The following is a 20,860-nucleotide window of genomic DNA, read 5'->3' as shown; positions in this document are numbered from 1 at the left end:
GCAGATGAAACCAAAAATACCACCATCTACTCTCAAGACCCAAAGTGTACCAACACTCTTTTTTGACAAGTCAGATTTCAACCCTGTCTAGGCAACCCGTATTGGATGCGATCACCATGTTTGCTGCAGATTTTGGAATCAAGTCATTCTTTAGCACAAAAGGTAGAACTTCAATACCTTTTTTAGCCTGAAAGAGCCATCCAGCTACTGCAAGAGAAGCATTCCAGGAGATCCATAAAAACTGGAAATAGTTTTATCATCAAAGTCCCATCCAGTCTCAAGATTTTGCAGTTATAATAACCCCAGAAAATCTCAAGTGTTGATAAGGATGTAGAGAAACTGGAATCCTCACACACTGCTGCTGGGAACTATAAGTGTTCAGCCACTGTGGAAGACAGTTTGGGAGTTCCTCAGAAAGGTAAACATAGAGTTATCATATAACCCAGTAATTCCACTTCCAGGTATGTAATTCAAAATAATTGAAAACAGGCAAGCAAATACATGTAAACACATTCCTTAGCAGTACAATTCACCATAGCAAAAAGTGGAAATAATCCAAATGTCCATCAGTGGATGAATGGATAAACTGTGGCAGACACATACACTAGAATATTAGTCATAAAAATGAATAAAATACTAATACATGCAACAACATGGATGAACTTCAAAAACACTATGCTAAGTGAAAGAAGCCAAATACAAAAAGATCACATATTATATGATTCTATTTACATTAAATATCCAGAATAGGGGTGCCTGGCTCAGTGGTTGAGCACCTCCCTTTGGCTCAGGGCGTGATCCTGGGGTCCTGGGATCTAGTCGTGCATCAGGCTCCCCGTGGGGAGCCTGCTTCTCCCTCTGCCTGGGTCTCTACCTCTCTCTCTGTCTCTCATGAATAAATAAAATCTTAAAAATATATATAATATCTTTTTTAAAAAAAAGGTAGATCCACAGAAAAAGAATGCAGATTTGTGGTTGCCAGAGGTTGGAGGGAAGGGAGAAGGGGAAGCAACTGCTTAATGAGTACATGGGTTGCTTTTGTGGTAATGAAAATGTTTTGGACTAGGCAGAGATGGTAGTCACATGACATTATAAATGTACTAAGTGCCACCGAATTATTCCCTCTAAAATGCTTCATTTTATTTATATAAATTTTACCTCAAAATTTTTTAAAAAGCTCTTGAAAATGAAAGTAAAGACTCGCTTATCTCTAATTTTACTTTATTTTTCTAAAGTGCTTTAACAGGATATCAGCTTCCCTTCTGAAGGGAAACCATAAACAAAGTTCCAGTTAAAGCCTGCTGGTGTCTCCTCTGAAGCTTTTGTAGAGACAAAGCTTACCTCAGGCTAAGGTGCAAAGGGATCATTTTAGATTCTTACAAAAGTGAAGTACCCTGGTAGCTTTCCACTCACCAAAACTGGTCGCCCTTAATCAGAAATGTCAGTAAGCCATCTCTGTCTTGCATTCCCACTAGAGGCTTACTGAAACTGAGCTTCAGCTGGCCACAAACTCCTTTGTATCTTCCGAGATCTCATGAAGGTTTCACATCATGCAAGGCTACAGTAAGGAATTTCCCCCTCCTCCATCACAGCTCAGTGCAGTTTTCTGGAGACACAGGTACTTCACTGACTCTTGTCTTGCATTCTGAACGAGTATTTCCCAGTCTTTTTTTCTAACCTAACAACAGTTTCAATCTCACCAATCGATGGGATTTTCTGGTAGAAGCACTTTGAATAGTCATTCTTCATATTGTCACTTTGTCTTTCATATTTTCTCTTTCAAATTGTTGAAGCAAAAGCATTCTCAGAACATGAGGTCCAACCCATGATGTTTAAAACCTGTCATCATTTTTGTTCCCATCAATAACCTCTCGGCCCCACAGAAGGCCTCAGTTACCCATGTCTTTCTTTAAAGACTCCTATAATTGCTGGTTTATAATATTTACCCTGTTTCCAACCCACTCTAGGATGACATGAAGATATATAACATATACAAACTACCTGAAGCTCTTCCTCATTGCTATTTCCACAGCTTTCCTTTGGAGAAATCAGGCTTTTCCCAATCTCAGAGTTAACCACAAAGGGCAACAAGTCAGTCACTACCAGGAGGTCCCAAACCAGCCTCTATGCTCACAACAGTATATCACAAAAGCATAAACTGAAAAGTATCCCCTTTCTCATTAATAATAATTAAAAAAGGAGGGCAGCCCCGGTGGTGCAGCGGTTTAGCGCCGCCTGCAGCCCAGGGCGTGATCTGGAGACCCTGGATCAAGTCCCACATCAGGCTCTCTGCATGGAGCCTGCTTCTCCCTCTGCCTGTGTCTCTGCCTCTCTCAATCTGCATCTCTATGAATAAATAAATAAACCTTTAAAAAAATAATAATAATTAAAAAAAAGGAGGAGTGCCTAGGTGGCTCAGTCAATTAAGCATCCAATTTTTGATTTCGGTTTAGGTAACAATCTCAGGGTTATGAAATTGAACCCCACATCAGGCTCTGCATTTAGTGTGGAGTCTGCTTGAAACTCTCTCTCTCCTTCTGACCCTCTCCCAACTCATGAATTCTCTATCTCTCAAAAAGATAAATAAATATATTTTTTTAAAGATTTTATTCATTTATTCATGAGAGACACAGAGAGAGAGAGGCAGAGGGAAAAGCAGGCTCCCTGAAGGGAGCCTGATGCAAGACTTAATCCCAGGATCCCGGGTTTAGGACCCGAGGCAAAGGCAGACACTCAACCACTGAGCCACCCAGGTGCCCATAAATTAAAATATTTTTTTAATTGCTCCAATAAAAGTAGTTATTATGGGATCCCTGGGTGGCTCAGAGGTTTAGCGCCTGCCTTCGGCCCAGGGCGTGATCCTAGAGTCCCCGGATTGAGTCCCGCATCAGGCTCCCTGCATGGAACCTGCTCTCCCTCTGCCTGTGTCTCTGCCTGTCTCTCTGTGTGTGTCTCTCAGGAATAAATGAATAAAATCTTTAAAAAAAATAGTTATTAATGGTATCAATTACCTCTTACTTACCCTGTCATCTAAAGTTGGAACACTTGGGATCCCTGGGTGGCGCAGCGGTTTGGCGCCTGCCTTTGGCCCAGGGCACGATCCTGGAGACCCGGGATCGAATCCCACATCAGGCTCCCGGTGCATGGAGCCTGCTTCTCCCTCGGCCTATGTCTCTGCCTCTCTCTCTCTCTCTCTCTCTCTGCGACTATCATAAATAAATAAAAATTAAAAAAAATAAAAAATAAAAAATAAAGTTGGAACACTTTAAAAGTTGCTCTTTAAAATCCAAGTACAAAAAAATAAAATAAGATAAAATCCATCCAATTTTATTATTGTAGTCATAAGGTACAATTCTTATGACTACTTCTCTAAGCAAAATGCCATCTCTTAAGATCTGATGGTTTGGGGATGCCTGGGTGGCTCAGTGAGCATCTGTCTTTGGAGCAGGTTGTGATCCTGGAGTCCTGGGATCGAGTCCCGCATCAGGCTCACCCCAAGGAGCCTGCTTCTCCATCTATGCCTCTATCTCTCTCTGTGTCTCTCGTGAATAAATAAATAAAATCTTAAAAAAAAAATGATCTGATGGTTTGTGTCCCCAATAGTTTCCATCACCCTGAGATGATCAATAGTATCTCGGATTATCAGTACCATAATTCACTTTACCTCCTCACCTCTCACTCATCCTTCTGAGTAGAGCATTCAAGAGCCAATAATTGCCACATCTTGTTGGATTTTTAGTCTTCCTACTATCTCTCAGCATCACATTTCTGTGAATCTCCTAGCTCCAAGAAAGAACATCAGCCTTCCCAACTAGATACTGAAACTAAAAAACTCACCTGCTTTATTCCCGAATAGTTATTACCTTAACATACACCTCAAACAGTCTGGTTGTGTCAGTGTGTATGCCAAGCTTTCAGTGGGCCTTTCTATTGAACTTGGGTGTCTAACAACAGGGGCCACCAAGTAGCCTGAAATTGGCTGCTGGAGAACAAGAGCAAAAGAAGAGCAGGCCAGGATTCTCAGAGCAACAGGACAGCAAGCCAGGATTCTCTGGGACCAGCTCCTTTGGTAGACAAGGCAGAATTACAAAGAGAGAGGGTATCTCCTCTTGGTCTTGTGATTAAATGAAAATGTTAATTTGTATCCAAGTAAGACATAAAACCCCCAGAAAAAAGTTAGCTATGTTCACCTCTGTCTCTTGTTCCTCTCCAAATGGCCCAATTAAAGGTTAGCTACAGTTCTGCCCTCATTCACATAAAAAGCAAACAAAGTTACCTCATTCCCTTTTTCTAAGTCATAGTCACATTTTAGGGACGCTCAGCGTTTAAGTGTCTGCCTTCAGCTCAGGGCATGATCCCAGAGTCCCTGGATCAAGTCCCACATCGGGCACTTTGCATGGAGCCTGCTTCTCTCTCTGCCTGTGTCTCTGCCTCTCTCTCTCTCTCTCTCTCTCTCTCTCTCTCTCTCTCTGTGTCTGTCATGAATAAATAAATAAAATCTTAAAAAAAATCATAGTCATATTTTAATAGAAAATTTTACTAACTGTGTGGCCTTGAACATGTTACTTACTCTTTTTGGAGCCTGAGTTTTATCTGTGAAAGGGGAATGCTAATAAAGGCCCCGTCTATTTTGTGAGTTGTTATGAAATTTAAATTAAAAAAAAAAAAAAAACATATGCAAACTGTCACAGCCAAGAAGAGCCTAAGGAAACATGACAACTAAATGTAATGTGTTATCCCAGATGAGATCCTACAACAGAAGAAAGCATTAGTTAAAAACTAAGGAAACCTGAATAAAGTATGGACTTTAGTTAATATAGTGTATCAATCCTGGTTCATTAATTGTAACAAATGTATCATACTAATATAAGGTGTAGATAATGGAGGAAACTTGGTATGGAGTGTAAGGGAACTTCTTTACAACTTTTCTATAAATCTAAATATTTTAAAAAGTAAATATGCAAAAGCACTTTATAAAAATTGTAAAGTTCTAGTCAACTATAAACTATTGCATAATTTAGTAGTCTCAGTCTTTTGTGTAGATTGTTGGTAGGTAGGTAGCCATCTTAATCGCTCATATAACAGGCATGGCTTGAGGAGTTAAGTTCTGATGTGGAAGAGTCTAGCCCCCAAAAACATCCCAGCTGTTTCCTGCCAGCTGGTGCCTCATGTCTGACTTTCAGTAGAGCTGATTCTCATTGTATAATTATTTCTGTCTCTCAACCTGTCAGTTTTACTAAAAGAACAATTACTTTTTAAAGAGGCTCTATATAGGTATGTGCCTTAAGATTGCAAAATGTGAACTGTAAGGCATGGATATAGCTATTTATTGGGTCCATTTCCTAATTGGCTAAAATAGATCTGATTTCTATTCCCAATTTCAAATGAAGGAACAGACACCCAGAGATAGAATGCAGCAAGTGTACCCAACTCCTGCCAACTCCTATTCTGCCCTGGAAAAAAAAAAAAAGAAGAAGAAAAAGCAAAGAAAGCAAGAGTCTCAGAAGTGCAGGAAATTGTTTCTCAGACGAAAGACAACACTTCCTTTCCCAGAACAATCCATCTCCCACACTGACATCCTGCTCCTGCTATATTTACCCAACCCAAATCTGCCGATGATATACTTCCAGCTGCACTCCTGCCACATGGCCCTGTCACTCAGCCACAGCACTCTGAGGGGAATCTGTCCAGAGGGCAGAGCCTAGAAATCACTACACACTAATCCATGCTTCCTCTATCGGTAGCCTTCAGAGTAAAGTGAGACAAAATACGGACAGTATTACTCCCTGTTTATTTTGGAAGTGACTGGGGAGACAAGAGGTACTTCTCTTTTATATAGTTGCTAATTTTGACTGCTCTCATAGTAGCCAATGAAGGAGCCTGAACAATGAAGGGGTTGAAATGGGAGGTTAAAAATAACTGTTAATGCTAGCTGCCCAAAAAGCATCACTTAATAGCCTCTTCCACCCCAACCTACTAGGCTCAAGCTTTCAAATCACCTTATTACAGGGTAAACTCTTTCAGTTCTGAGTGAATGAATCTAAAGAGTAAAGGATGGCAAAATTTCATTCACCCCACCTCACCCTACCTTGTAGCATACTCTACTGAAGAGGAAGCCCAAACACTGGGCTGGGTAAAGGTAAATGCTAGAACTGACTCTCATTTTCCTATTTTAGCAATTCTGTATTCTTGGTCCTTCCCTTCCACTTCTGTATCCCCAGTTCCAAGTCCTTTTCTTTTGCTCCTTTCTGTTCACTCCTCCTTAATTTCTGCCTTTCTAGCTCTTTTTTCTTTCCCCACTTATCTCTCTCTTTTGTTAAATTTACCATGAGTAAGGTTCCCTCAACAAAACATAACTGATAGCTGGTAAGGCTTTCATTAGTAATGTATCATTAGCCTATTTTGCAGAGCAGTAAGAGCAAAGAACCTGAGACTCCAGAGCAACACCTCTTTCTCTGTCCACCTTTTCTTAAGGCAGCTCAGTCATGCACATTAATCAGATTCTTCTAAGGAAATAAAAGGAAAAAAGAGTCAAAAGGGAAAATGCAGAGGAAAAAGAGGGAAGGAGAGAAAAGGGAAATACTAAATAAGGATGGGGAAATGTTTTTCTAACCTTCTCTCTCTCAAAGAACTGAACAATGGGCATTTTAAAACTTTACAGATTTTTAAAAGCTGAAGGAGGGAAAATGAAAAACAGAGAAGGCACCAGCTTCCCCTGTTTGTAGTCTATCTTAGAGAAGCAGCATTTATGCTGTTGGTTGAGTGGAGAACAAATGCTACTTAGGTGATGTTGCCAGATTCTAAAAAATAACCAAGCCCCCAGTAAAGCCTAATTGAGATAAACCTTTTTCAAATTTTGGAGACTTTTTTTAGTTACTATTTTTTTTTTAAAGCATCATCAAAGCCATAAAGAGATACTGAACTTTAGGGTATACAATTGTGTTCCTTTTTTTTTTTTAATTTATTTATGATAGTCACAGAGAGAGAGAGAGAGAGAGGCAGAGATACAGGCAGAGGGAGAAGCAGGCTCCATGCACCGGGAGCCCGACGTGGGATTCGATCCTGGGTCTCCAGGATCGTGCCCTGGGCCAAAGGCAGGCGCCAAACCGCTGCGCCACCCAGGGATCCCCTACAATTGTGTTCCTTAAAAAGAAAAGAAACTCTTGAGGTGCCTGGCTGGCTCAGTTGGTGGAGCTTGCAATTCTTGGACTCTGAGTTGTGAGTTCAAGCCCCACACTGGGTACAGATTACTTTAAAATAAAATCTTAAAAAAAAAGAGAGAGAGAAGTAAAGAAATTCTGAAAACAAGCAAGCTAGGAAGACAGTTCATGTCCACCCCTAAGAAGTCCTTTAAGAACAGGTACTTTAAACAACCACTCAGTATTTACCATCACAGCAACCTGAGAATTGTTCAGGCAAGAATCATCAATGTATGATAAATCATGAGGGGATGTTTAACAAGGAGCAAAATCCTATCTTAAAGTCGTCTCCCCACAGATTGCTTATGAGTTCCAACGGGAAAATAATATCTATCCTATGGAAAAACAAAGTAACACTTTGACCAGGCAATCAAAATTAATATCACCAAAGGAGGGGTACCTCTATATATGAAATCCTCAGGGCACTATTATCAATAATGGCATGTAGATTCATGCCCATGAATAACTTGCACTAAGTAATCTATTTATCTATCTATTTATTTATTTATAGGCTCCATGCCCAACATGGAGCTTAAACTCAGGACCAGAGATCAAGAATCGCATGCTCTACTAAGAGAGTCAGCAGGTGCCCCCATAACCTGAATTTCATATAAGAAAACATTAGACAAACCCAAAATGAAGAATACTGAAAGAAGAAAGAAAGAAAGAAAGAAAGAAAGAAAGAAAAGAAAGAAAGAAAGAAAGAAAGAAAGAAAGAAAGAGAGAGAGAGAGAGAGAACTGGCTTGTAATCATAAAAAACAAAAATGTTGATGCCATGAAGGACAAAGGGCTAAAGAACGGTCTTAGATTAAAGAAGACTAAAGAAAAAAAAAAACATGACAGTTACCTGCAATATGCAATCCTTGATTGAAGGGGAAAAATGTTTATACCTTATTACTGGGAAAACTGATAAAATTAGAATATCAATAATAAAGTATTGTATCAATGTTGAATTTCTTGAATTTGATAACTTTACTAAAGATTATGTAAGAAAATATCCCTGTTCTTAGGAAACATACACTGAAGTATCAAGGAATAAAAGGTTATAATGTATATATAACCTACCCTCAAATGGTTTAGAAAAAAACTATATATATGTGTGTGTGTGTGTGTGTACAGAGAGAAAGAAAATAATGAAAATAGTAGCAAAAGAGTATATGGGAGACCTCTGTATTATCCTTGCAATGTTTCTATAAGTCTGACATTATTTCAAAATAAAAATTCAAAAAAAAATTTACCATCAGTTGACCCGATCAAATGTCCTGACACTAGTTAGGTAAAGAGAACACTAAAACAACCTCTAGTAGAGGAACAAGCCAAACTTTTCCTTCCCTTTGGAGCCTTTAAAGAAAGACAAACATAAAGATTTCCTATTCTCTGCCTTCTGTTACTGCATGCACACAACCTTGTGTAAGCCTGGATTCTTCAGCCTGTAGCCTCCTGAGGACCTTGGCAAAATCTTCCATTTTCTGAGTACCAAAGAGTTCTACCAAATGCTCATTTCCTTCCTTACAGAGAATCTAGAGAATAGAATGAGTCTTAAAACCTCTGAAATGTGACTGATTAAGATGCTAATCTTGGGCTCACTTGGGAGGATTAATGAGCCATATTTGGATTCTGGAAACAGAAATCCATTTTCCCTTGACTACTTTCCCCACAATGCTTCTGACCAGGTGGGCTAAACCAAGAACTTCCTGGGCCAGAGGGAACCAGGATCCTCTTGCCAGAGTCACCAGGCTTTGGTCACAAAAAGTATTTGGCTAAACTAGGTAATAATGATGTACCTTGGCACTAGGTTCATCTCAGAAAAAAGGCAAAGGAGAAAAAAAAGAAAACCATTCTTTAAATTCAGAACACAATAAGCCATGAAGCAAATGATGAGTCACTGCTCTTTTTGTGGAATATATCTGTATTCCAACATCCACTCCAACTTTCTCTTTTAGAAGTATCTTAACCACTATTTAATTGCCTCACTGTCTCACTATCTCTCTCTATCCTTGAAAATTTTAGGAAAACTTTTCCTGAGGAAAAAGGGCATTTCTAAAGGGCATTCTCTCTGGGAGCACAAGTTCCCCAAGGGTTATTTCTAAATAAGGGCGCTTCCTCTGGGATTCAAAAGATAAATATATGATTGGATATTTTACTAATCTGAAGCCAAATCCTATCCAAAGTTACATGGGTTTTGATACTTCTTTCCTCACATGAAGCTCTTGTGTTGCTGCTAAAAATGTTATTTTTGAACTGGAACTAGTAGATCCAAGCTATAGCAAAGGATTTTCCTCATTCTTTTAGCATCTTAGCTAAATAACCATTAACATCTCGTTTTATGCCCCTAGACTTCAAAATGCTAACAAATGGGTCAGAAACCCAAGCCTGAGAGCTGAGTTTTATTAGAATATTTTATATTTTATTAGAAGCAGAATTTTATTAGAAAAGGTAAACAGCCATTGATATCCTATGGTACAATTTTAGTTCAGTTCTGAAATGCACAGATTGATTAATCACAGGTGAATATTAATGGGCTAATTGAGCCCCAAGATATCCAAGGACCTAAAGTAGCTCATGAAGCTGACATGCACTTGGTTACCACTGCCAGGCAGCCAGAGCTAGGGCAGAGGGTGGGAGTAGGATAAACAACACTGAAAAATACCACTGCTATTCTTCTGACCATCCTAGAACCTCTTTCAGCACACCAGGGCATACAACAATTTCCTGAGGTCACATGTGGAAGATGGGCAGACTTCAAACCAGTGCCCAGCTGTCTACTCAAATTCCAGGGCTTCTCAAATCACCAGCCCACTAGACCATAAACTTTATGAGGACAGGAATTGTGTCAGTCTCCTGAAAACTAGGTCTCAAATACCTAATTCACCGTCTGGCACACATTACATGCTCAAGAAATATCTGTTGACTGAATATATAAATGAATTCCTGCCAAGAACAAACTTCCTGGAGAAGATGCTGTTTTGGAGTCTTTCCAGAACAAGTGACTCTATTCTCATCTCATCAAAAGGACTCAAAAGCATGGCCAAGCCATATGTAACATAATATATTATCCCTCTTTGCCTGAATAATCCACTTAACATCACATAAAAGGAATCAGGTACAAGGTACAGTGACTAGTCAGGCACAATTTCACCTACAATCCTATTTCCTTGGGAAATAATACTTATTCTAACATTCTCCAGGACTGTTATGATTCAAATGGTCTCAAATTCATCTCTGCCTTGCAAAAACGGACTCATCCAGAGAGAAATCATCATATAAAAGGAAGTGCTCAGCCATTAAAAAAAGAGGGGGGGAGGGAATCCTGCCATTTGCAACAACATAGATGGACCCTCAGGATCTTATGCTAATTGAAAGAAGTCAATTTTAAGAGAAGGAAATAATGTATCTCATTTTATGTGGCATCTAAAAAAAGCTGAATTTGGGGTACCTGGGTGGCTCAGACTGTTTAGTGTTTACATTACAATTCAGAATACAATGTCTAACTAAAACAAAAGTTCCCCAAAATGATACTTATCCTTATTATGTGTAATGCATGGATTCTTTCTATCCTATTCCTTTTCTTTCCTCCCTTCATAACTGAAGCTGGTACCAGAAAACAGGAAAGTGCTCAAAGGGGTTATATCAGGGATGCCTGGGTGGCTCAGCAGTTGAGCATCTGCCTTCAGCTCAGGGCATGATCCCAGGATCCGGGATCAAGTCCCACACTGGTCTTCTTGCAGGGAGCCTGCTTCTCTCTCTGCCTGTGTCTCTGCCTCTCTCTCTCTCTGTGTCTCTCATGAGTAAACAAATAAAATCTTGAGGAAAAAAAAATAATAATTAAAAACAAAAAAAATTAAAAAGGGGTTATATCAAACAACAAAACAACTAATTTGAAAGAGCTAAACTCAAAATGATTTGAGCACCAAAAATAATCAAATGTAATGAATTGTAAAACACCAAATAAATAAAAGATTCACAAGCCCCCCAAAAGGGGGAAAACCCTCATTTGCCACCATTAGTGATCATTATTAACACTAACTCCTTACTCTGAAAGTTATCAATTAAAGGAAAATAATTAAGCATTTTCCCTGCTTTCTTAGGAGAAACTATGGTTCATCCTCCAGTTTATGAAGGAAAGTGATTCTTTACAGAGAATGCCAGCTTATCAATGTAGAAAAAAATGACAGAATTAGAAAAATCATCATTTTGCAAACCCCACTGAAATAAATGACTGGCAATAACTCATCGGTAGGTGATCATTAGGTAAAATGATACTAGAGAACAGGATAGTCACGAGGTGCCCAATTACTACTTCACAGATTACTTACTAATTGCAAAGGGAAAAATAAATTTATTTTACAATAAGGAAATGTGGCAATCACAAACCAGAAGCAAGTAATCAAACTTAATACCACCAATAGTGGGACAAACCTGACAATATATACTCCCTGTGGTGATATAATATAAAATACATAGAATCACCTACAAAGTACTCTTGCCAAAAATGTTTAACCTGCATCAAGTTAAGCCTTTAATCCTAACTTCTAGAACATAGGAATATATGAGATAGAGGAACAAGTTAAATGATACCAAAAAGACACAGACAAACCTAGAACATACAACATTCTAAAGATAAATGGCCTAGTCTCTTCAAAGAGTCAATGTCTAGAAGAAAAAAAGGTAGAGAAAACTATATTAGATTTTAAAAGTCTAAGGAGTTATAACTACCTAATGAAAGAGAATTTTGCTTGGATTTTGGTTTGAAAAACCAGCTATCACTAAAAAAGGCAATTTAGGGGCAAATCATGGACTGGATACTAGCTAATATCAATAAATTAAGTTTCTTAGGTGTGATAATGGTATTATGATTATGCAGGAGAATGTCCTTATTTAGGTGCATGCTGAAGTATGCAGGGGTAAGATACCAACATGTGTGAAACTTATTTTCATATAGCTCATAAAAAATAATACACACACATATATATGGATAAAGCAAATATGGCTGTTAATAAGTGTGAAAATAACTGCAGAAGTTTAACTTTTTTCACAATACAAAACTGAGAAAATGCTGTGTGACCTTTTAAAAAGTGATTTCATAATCCACTAATGGAATGCAACCTGCAGTCTGAAAGATACCACTCTAGCCCATGGTAGGACAGTCATAATAATACCTTAGAGCTCATTTTATTAATCAATTTGGAGCCAGTATGCTTAAACTTTTTGTTTGTCCAAAGAGAAGAATGAGCCGTCATGGAAAATCTCATGTGGAATGAGGCTCTCTCATTCTGCAACCCCTTGTTAGGAGTCTCCCAAGTTTTGTATTTTTCCCGCCAATTAATAACTCACTTTATTTGAAAGGAAAGAATAATCAGTGGAAAAATTCCTACCAGTATCAGGAAAATTTCATTTGTCCCTCTACTCTTAGAGGATTTTTCCCAATCCAGGGGCCCATCACAGATAACACTGAAGTCCTTTTGATCCTTTTCCTCCCTAGTTAATGTTCCCAACTACCCTCAGCCTCCAGTTCCCAAGCTGCTTTCCAGGACACCTGGAAGCAAGCTGCATAGCTGACTAAAGAAAAATCTTTGCTCCCACACTCCATCTGGCCCTGCCTTTCCACCAAATCATATGCCAATTTATTGCCCTCTGATGCACAGTCTATCAGACCACTTCCTGGATGCTCCCACTTTACACTGGGCCAGAAACCTAAGGCAATAATGTGAGTTCTACAAATGGGCAAGTAATTGCTCAATAAGCATGGAACAAGGAAAGGTCAATTGTGATGTATGCACATGTGGCAGCCCTTCACAACTCAACCTACAGCAGTAATAGTGGTAACAGAAGGCTGGTGTTAACAAAGAGGTATATGATAAGAAGCCAGACAGACAACAAGCAGCCAAGAGTGCTTGTCCATCTAAGTCCTTCAGGATCTCCAAAGACCTAAGTAAAGAAACAAAAGCCTTAAACCTGCTAAGGAGCATCTTATCTTCTGGTTTCCAGAAGCAAAACTGAGAGATTAAGGGAGTCACTGCTCTCTATCAACCAACCTTTCTTAATGAGGTGATCTGAGCTAAAATGATTGAATCTTCATTTTGCTCTATGCCCTGCTCTATTTTCTAATGGGTGCCAGGAGAGAAAAGACAAATGCACTCATCCTTTCCATTAACATATCCATATCATTTTAGAAACTAGGGTGACCAATTAAGCGTCTAGGAACATAGAGAGGTGGTTAGAGAAGGCAAGGCTGAGACAAATAACTCTTTACTATCTCTAATCAAAACTGCACGTTGAATTTCAAATATTTGGCTTCTTCTGAAACTCTCTTGGCACTTACCCTGAGTTTGAGTGAGTGGAAAAGAAGAAAGACTCTCTGCTTGCATCCTTGTTAAAAACAAAGCAGCAGCTGGCTTTTCCTCTTTTTACTCATCTGATTGATGCCATGGCAAGCTGGGCACATACTCAGAAATTTCAGGCCTCAAGAAGTGTCTGTGCCAAAAGGACAATGGCAATGACAGCAATACCAGTAACTTTGTTGCCTACTTCAGATCACACTGTCATATCATGCTTTAACCTATACCACAAAAAAAACTAGACTCTTCTGCCTCTGCTTCTGAACCCAAGCTATTAGGAAAGCCCTTTTTATCATAACCCACTTTCAGATACATGTAGTGGAAAATTTGCCAGCAGACTAATTCTGATGGCTAAATGTGTTTAAGTATTACGGAGAGAAAAAGGGAGAGCTGGGCACCTAAGAAGTCAGACTAAGCAGAGCTGATTCTTCTCCACAAAGTCTTCATTTTTCTAATCTCTAGGACAAACATATGTTTGGAAGAGCTTCTTGGTTTAGAAGTGTCAACTGAGAAGGGTTCAAATCATTCCCAGGAATGACAGAATCAACAAATTTAGGTCTCTTAGAGTCATCTTATTGATATGAATATTCCCTGGGGAAAAAAGAATCACAGTGCCTTTATTTTCCCTAACTGTGCTAAAATGCCCACAAGTCTAAGGCCACTCAAGCTACCAAGATTCTAAGGTGCCAATGTTAGTCTGACTCACATTCAGGTCACATCTTACTTAATGTGTTGCTAAACCATCTCTAAACTAACACAATCTATTATTTATAGAACAAAAAAGTCATAAAGGGCACAGGAAATAGATACTTGTATGCCCAGCCTTGTTCTTCCAATACTCAACCCATTACATGAAATCGTCTGCCAGATTTTATCATACACACTTGGTTCTTTCAGTCTCTACTTAAGTCTTGAACAATTCACAAGCTCAATTCCAAGTGGGACAAAGCCAATGACTCATTCAACCTTCTTTCCATGCTAATAATGATATATTACTTACTACTCCCCAAACTACAGGCTCCTAGAAAAAAATGATTATGCATTCAATTAGTTTGGGAGATGATAACTCTAGCAAAATTTTTATTCAAATAATGTACCCTTACTCAATCTTTTTCCTTACAGAGACTACTTCAGTCTCTTTTCCTGATACCACCCCATGTGCCAAACAAAACAGATTAAACTTGAAGTCTGAGGCATCCTTGAACAGTTTCACTTCTACTTAGAAGGGTATTTCTAAGAAATCTAAGCCAGACAGGTGTTAAGTCATTGTTCCTCCCAGGTTGGCTTCCAGACTCTGTTTAAATGTTCTCTGCAAACCTCTGGAGTACGTGGATTCAAACCTCCTAGCTCTGAATTCACAGAGCTTGAGACAGACAGTATTCTACAGGTGTGTTTGTCCAGGATAAACTATATTTAAATAAACTCCTGATACATCCACTTTCTCCAGGCACCTGCTTCTCCTTCTTCAACTTAAGTACACCAATCTTGCTGTCCAGTAAAAAAATATCCTCTCCCTCAAGAGTTACTGTACGCAAACCACTGATGTCTTTTGGAGTATCTAAATTCTGGCCAGAACTGCTTTCCATGAGAAAGCCAATAAGCAAATATATAAGCTATAATTTTTGTTCATTTCTTTGGCTTGTTTGTTATCAAGGCATGAAAAGATGGCAATAGATTGCCCTCATTCACTATCAGCCATTCCATGCCTGATAGGCAACCATATGACACAGAATAGAGGCCACAAACGTTAGCCTTGGAATGGTCAGCTAGAGCCACTAGTCTTGTAAAACCAGTAGCTATGAGTGGACTGTTTACCATTATAGACCCAATCCCTAAGTGCCTAATCAAAATGCCTAGAACATAGCAGATATTGAACAAATATTGGTTAAAAGCAATTCAAATAAATAAATAAATAAATAAATAAATAAATAATAAATAAATAAATGCAATTCAACAACCCAGACCCAGAAGGAATTCAAATCTTAGTGAACCCCAAAAAGAAAAATTCAAGAAGCTAAAACAGTTCCATAGTTAACAGATGCTTATACTAGGCCTCAAGACCACCTTAGTTCTATGCCAAATACCCTCAATCTTCATAGGTTCTCAGAATTAAAAATGCCTAGAGTTAAATCTCCAAAGGCAAATTCACTACCCACCCCACCGAACCCCCACCATCCCTAACACATACACTACTAAAAAGTCTCCCTCAAACTCTGGCCCTAAGGGCTTTAGAGTCACTAAGAGGTAATCCCTTAAGAAAAGATTCTGGTTATGATACTTTTGACTATTCCACTCTCTCTGCTTTAAATCCAAAATTTCCTAGATAAGAACCTCTTTGTAATGATCTAAGCTTAAAGACCAAGGACAAAGGCAACCTAAATCTGGAGACAAATGATCATAGTCAAACACCACAAATCACAATGGACTAGAGAGCCCTTTCCATGAAGCTCTACTGGATGAGGGCACTAAGGCTTGCAAGGACTTGTCCAGTTAGGGAACACAGAGATCAAAGACCACAGACCATGCTGGCTAGAAGGATTCTTCTAAACTGCTTACCTTCTTCTTCTTCTTCTTCTAATTTTTTTTTAAACTGCTTACTTTCTTCAGACCTAAAACCAGGAGCAGTACCAAGTATCCTGATATTTCCCTTTTTCTTTCATCTCCCTATCCCATGCCACAGATCTTACCACCTGGTCTAGCTATAAGACTGAAGATAACTCCAATATGCCAAGAGCCCCCTTCTAGGTCTCTAGAAGAATAAAAGAAAACATGTCCTTAGGATCTACGCCCAGGGCAGAGTTTGGGCAGATGTAAGAGAGAGGCAGTAGTCCTTCTACCCCTAAGGCCAAGACACCCCAGCCCTGCAGGCAGCACAGAGTTAACTACCCACCCGCTTTGAGAAGCACAAAGGTACATCACTGCAACATGCCTAACATTTACATTGCCTCTCTCTGCTCATTAAACAGGTTTTGGTTAAATAATGAACAAACTGTATTACAGACTCCGATGAGAATTCCAAAATTATAAATCAACTGGGAAAGCCCATAGGGGCAGACAGACAGGGAGGGGGGAGAAGGATAATATTGACTAATATAAAGGGCGCAGCTTGACAGTGGATATTCCTGCCACACCTGATCAAACACACTCCGTGGGGGGAGGGGAAAGAGAGCAAGAGAGGGGAGATGGGACAAGACAGCCTGAAATTTGCATCCGGAAAAGATTAAAACGGATTCTTTGGGGATAGAGAAAATACATAATATATATTACTATAAATGCAAAACTGTACTAAAAGCTAACTCAAATGTCAAAGATTACAGCTTGAATAAATTTAAATATAAAAGCCATGTGCTTCTTGAGTTAATGAGAGAGACATAAAAGGACAAACTGGGCCAGGAGACTGAAGAGAGCCTTGTGCTGCCTTTGCTGGGTAATGGGCTCAAAGCACAGCAGCAACTACAGTCAGAGACTTCCCTCCCTAGCTCTGAGTCCTGAGGAAGAACTGGTGAATCCCATTACTCTTCCAGCTCCTACATTTGCTGTTTTTAAAAATTAAGATGTAATTCACATGCTATAAAATTTACCTTTTTAAATTGTACAATTCAATGTTTTTAAATATATTCACAAAGTTGTACAACTATCACCATTACCTAATTCAGAACATTTTTATGTTTTGTTTTATAACATTTTACGTTTTGTTTTATAAACATTTTATTTTTTCTCCAAAAAGAAACCCTATACTCATTTGTAGTCACTTCCCATACCCCCTCCCAGTCCCTGGTAACCGCACATCTGATTAACTCTTTCAGAATAACCTCCTAAAAGGATTTCTAAGAGAACTTAAAGACCAAATGAGGGCCAGCAGTCAAGTCCCACTGGTGGTAGGCCAAAGTTTTATACAAAATAGCAACAAGCAAACTTTGCTCTTAGGTGCCCTGTATCTTCAAAGTGCAACATCACTTTAGATTTGGTATTAGACTATTTTATTACTCTAAATGCTACAAAGCATGTAGTCATCATGCAGTTTGGGCAAATACTGAATGTAGTCCAGAGACATGAATTTGTGAGAATAGTATGGACTTAGCTAACTAACCTTATTAGAGACAATAAACTTATTTCTTCTGCAATGCTCAGATAATACTTATGGAAGAGTAGGTACTGCTTACCTACTTAAAAGATCCTCTGTTTATAAGAAAAAAAATCATTTGGTTTACTGACAATGTCCAATGAACTACCCCTTTCCAACAGTGATATTCTTAACCAACCAAGCCAGCAAATGTCTAGAAAAAAGCAAATAGAAATCCTTCTTATAGGATGCCTGGGTAGGTCAGCAGTTTGGCACTTGCCTTCGGCCCAGGGTGTGATCCTGGAGTCCCTGCATGGAGCCCACTTCTCCCTCTGCCTGTATCTCTTTCTCTCTCTCTCTCTTTCTTCCTCTCTCTCTCTCTGTCTCTCATGAATAAATAAATAAAATCTTAAAAAAAAAAAAGAAATCCTTCTTATAAGAAGAGTCTAAGCCCAAGTCAGTTTCATGAGTTGAACTGAATGAAGTCCTAGAATTCCTGACATACTTCTCCAATCTAGGTGGGACACCATTCTCAGTCACACAGAGCAGGCAGTCCCTTCAGTTTCTCTTTCCAAGTTCAAAACCTTTTCCCAGCCTCCTACCACTAATACATTAATAGGCTTCCAAGAAAGCAGTCCTCCTGACACTGCCAATCAGAAAAATCTGTTTGTCTCAGTAAAAGAAACAAGAAATTGGTCATGGACTACAGATTCCAGGACCACAGGGGCAGCTGACCTATAAACTTGCTCCTGGAAGCCAGCGCTGGGGGAGGGTGGAGTCAGAACCAATCAGAAGACTATGAAATGTTCCATTTCTGGTCCACTCAGTCATTTTTTCACACAGGTGATATGTTAAGACCTGAGAACAATGGAAAACCTTGGCAGGCACCATTTCAACATCTGCCCTGGAAAATACTACCACCTTCTTCCTTGCTCCAAGAGAAAGCTTGGCAATACCCAACTATGTTCCTAGTACCACTGACAGAACTGGCTCCTCAGCACATTCTGGTTTTATTAAGTTTCAAGCAGCAGATAATATGGATTCCTGACTCAAAGATGTAAGAAAATTAAGCAGCAGACTCAATATTGGCAGCTCTTAGGTGGTCTCAAACCCCAAGTCCTGACTGTACCACCTACTACATATATGGTCTCTTGAGATATGTCAGGGATATGTCAGGATAGAGAAAACAAGTATGGGATATAGATTAGATGAAAAGTAGGAAATGTAGCTCTGTCAGGATAGCAGGACTATCTCAGCCCCTCAAGGTCTACAGAGTGCCCAAAAAGCCTACAAGGCTACTCCAGTCTGATTTCAGCCATTTTAGGGTGTTTTCAACCATAAATAATACCAATACCTCACTGTGTATAAATTTTGTTTTATATTATGTTTCCAAATATATTAACATGTTTAATTCTTTAACATCTTTTAAAAGATAGTACAGTTGACCCTTTACCAACCTATGCGTTTGGCATACCAAAACGCCCACCCTTGCAGTTGAAAATCCATGTATGGGGCACCTGGGTGGCTCAATAAGTCAAGTGTCTGCCTTCGGCTCAGGTCATGATCCCAGGATCCTGGGACTGACCCCCACATTGGGCTCCCTGCTCAGCGGGGAGCCTGCTTCTCCTTCTCCCTCTGCCGCTCCCCTGCTGTACTCTCTCTAAAATAAATAAATAAAATCTTAAAAAAAAAGAAAAGAAAATCCATGTATAACTTTCGATTCCCCCAAAACTACTAATAGCCTGTAAACCAGAAACCTTATTAATAACAAAAGCAATCGATTAAAATACATTTCATTTGTCATGTGTATTATATATTGTATTCTCATAATAAAGTAGCTAGAGAAAAGAAAATGTTAAGAAAGTCATGGTGGGGGGATGCTGGCTGGCACAGTCCGTAGAGCATGCAACTCTTGCTCCTAGGGTTGTGGAGTTCAAGCCTCACATTGGGTACAGAGATTACTTGAAAATAAAATCTTAAAAAAAAGAAAGTTAAAGGAAGAGCAAATATATTTACAGTACTATATTGCATATACTGAAAAAAATCCACAGATAAGTGTTCCTTTTTCTTTTTTTAAGATTTTATTTATTTATTCATGAGAGACAGAGAGACAGGTAGAGACATAGGAAGAGGGAGAAGCAGGCTCCATGCAGGGAGCCCAATGTGGGACTCAATCCCGGTACTCCAGGATCATGCCATGAGCCAAAGGGAGATGCTCAAACGCTAAGCCACCCAAGTGTCCCCCACAGATAAGTGTTCCTACACAGTTCAAATCCATATTATTCAAGGATCTACTACTCGCTGAACTTTGGCCACCAAAATAGTTGTAAATACCCATTCACTACATTTTCTTTCAAAATGGGATAGGTAAACTTTATCTGTAAAGTAAAAAAACAAAAAAACAAAACTTCTGTGCAAGTAGCCAACTTCCTAAAGCAGCCAAGTCACTTATGCAGGCTATAAAACAAGAAAAGGCCACCAAGTTGCAGCTTTAATCCTGACTAACCAGCTAACCACCACTTCCTCTATACTTTGATCCTTGCCTAACATTTCCAATGCTTTTCAACTGAGTGAAATCGCTCCTTTAAAGAAAACATGTAGGGAAGGAACCCTAGGAGCAAGCCCATGTTTAAGAAAGTAAAAAGAAACTTTTCTCCAGATATTCTCCTACATTTCTCATGAAAGGAGAAAATTTATTTACTGCTTACTTAACTTGCAGAAACCTAAAAACTATTTCAATTGTTGTCTTAGATACATTACTAGTTAAAAAGCATTCCAAGTATATTGCAAAAGCCCTTTATGGTTGACAGAGGAACACAGCTCTGAGGCTGTCCCTTTCACTCTCTCCCCTTGAAAAACCCAAAGGTGCTGAGACTTGCCTCCTCTTGACACATAACATATAACTAACAGGACGTACTTCCTGTATACATCCTCCTCTAACTGTATGAACAGAAGCAATGCAGACCAGGGCACTAAACCAGGCCAGCATTCTGTTTTTGACTCCAGCTCTTAGGATCAACGTAACCTCAGCTAAATCATTTAAAATGTCTCTGGACTTCAACTTCATTCATAAATAGGGGACAATATCTGCCATGCTCCTTCACAGAATTGTGTAAAAGTCAAATAAGGTAATAAACACGAAAGCAGCTTTGAAAATTCTAAACATATAAATATTACATGAAGTTATTATAATTAGGAAAACAGGGAATAAAAAAAGGACAAATGATTCTGGGAACACATGAAGACTGAAAGATTTGTA

The 20,860-nt window shown here is 39.0% G+C and overlaps 1 protein-coding gene across 9 annotated transcripts in view; it reads right to left on the bottom strand.

Annotated features, from left to right (window-relative positions):
• The window catches only part of GBF1 (golgi brefeldin A resistant guanine nucleotide exchange factor 1), a 120,744-nt gene that overhangs the window by 83,110 nt on the left and 16,774 nt on the right, over positions 1–20,860 (bottom strand). The window lies entirely within an intron of this gene.

The sequence above is a fragment of the Canis lupus genome, chromosome 28, assembly GCF_011100685.1.
Source record: "Canis lupus familiaris isolate Mischka breed German Shepherd chromosome 28, alternate assembly UU_Cfam_GSD_1.0, whole genome shotgun sequence".
Classification (NCBI taxonomy): Eukaryota; Metazoa; Chordata; class Mammalia; order Carnivora; family Canidae; genus Canis; species Canis lupus.
This window is presented reverse-complemented; position numbering and strand designations above follow the sequence as displayed.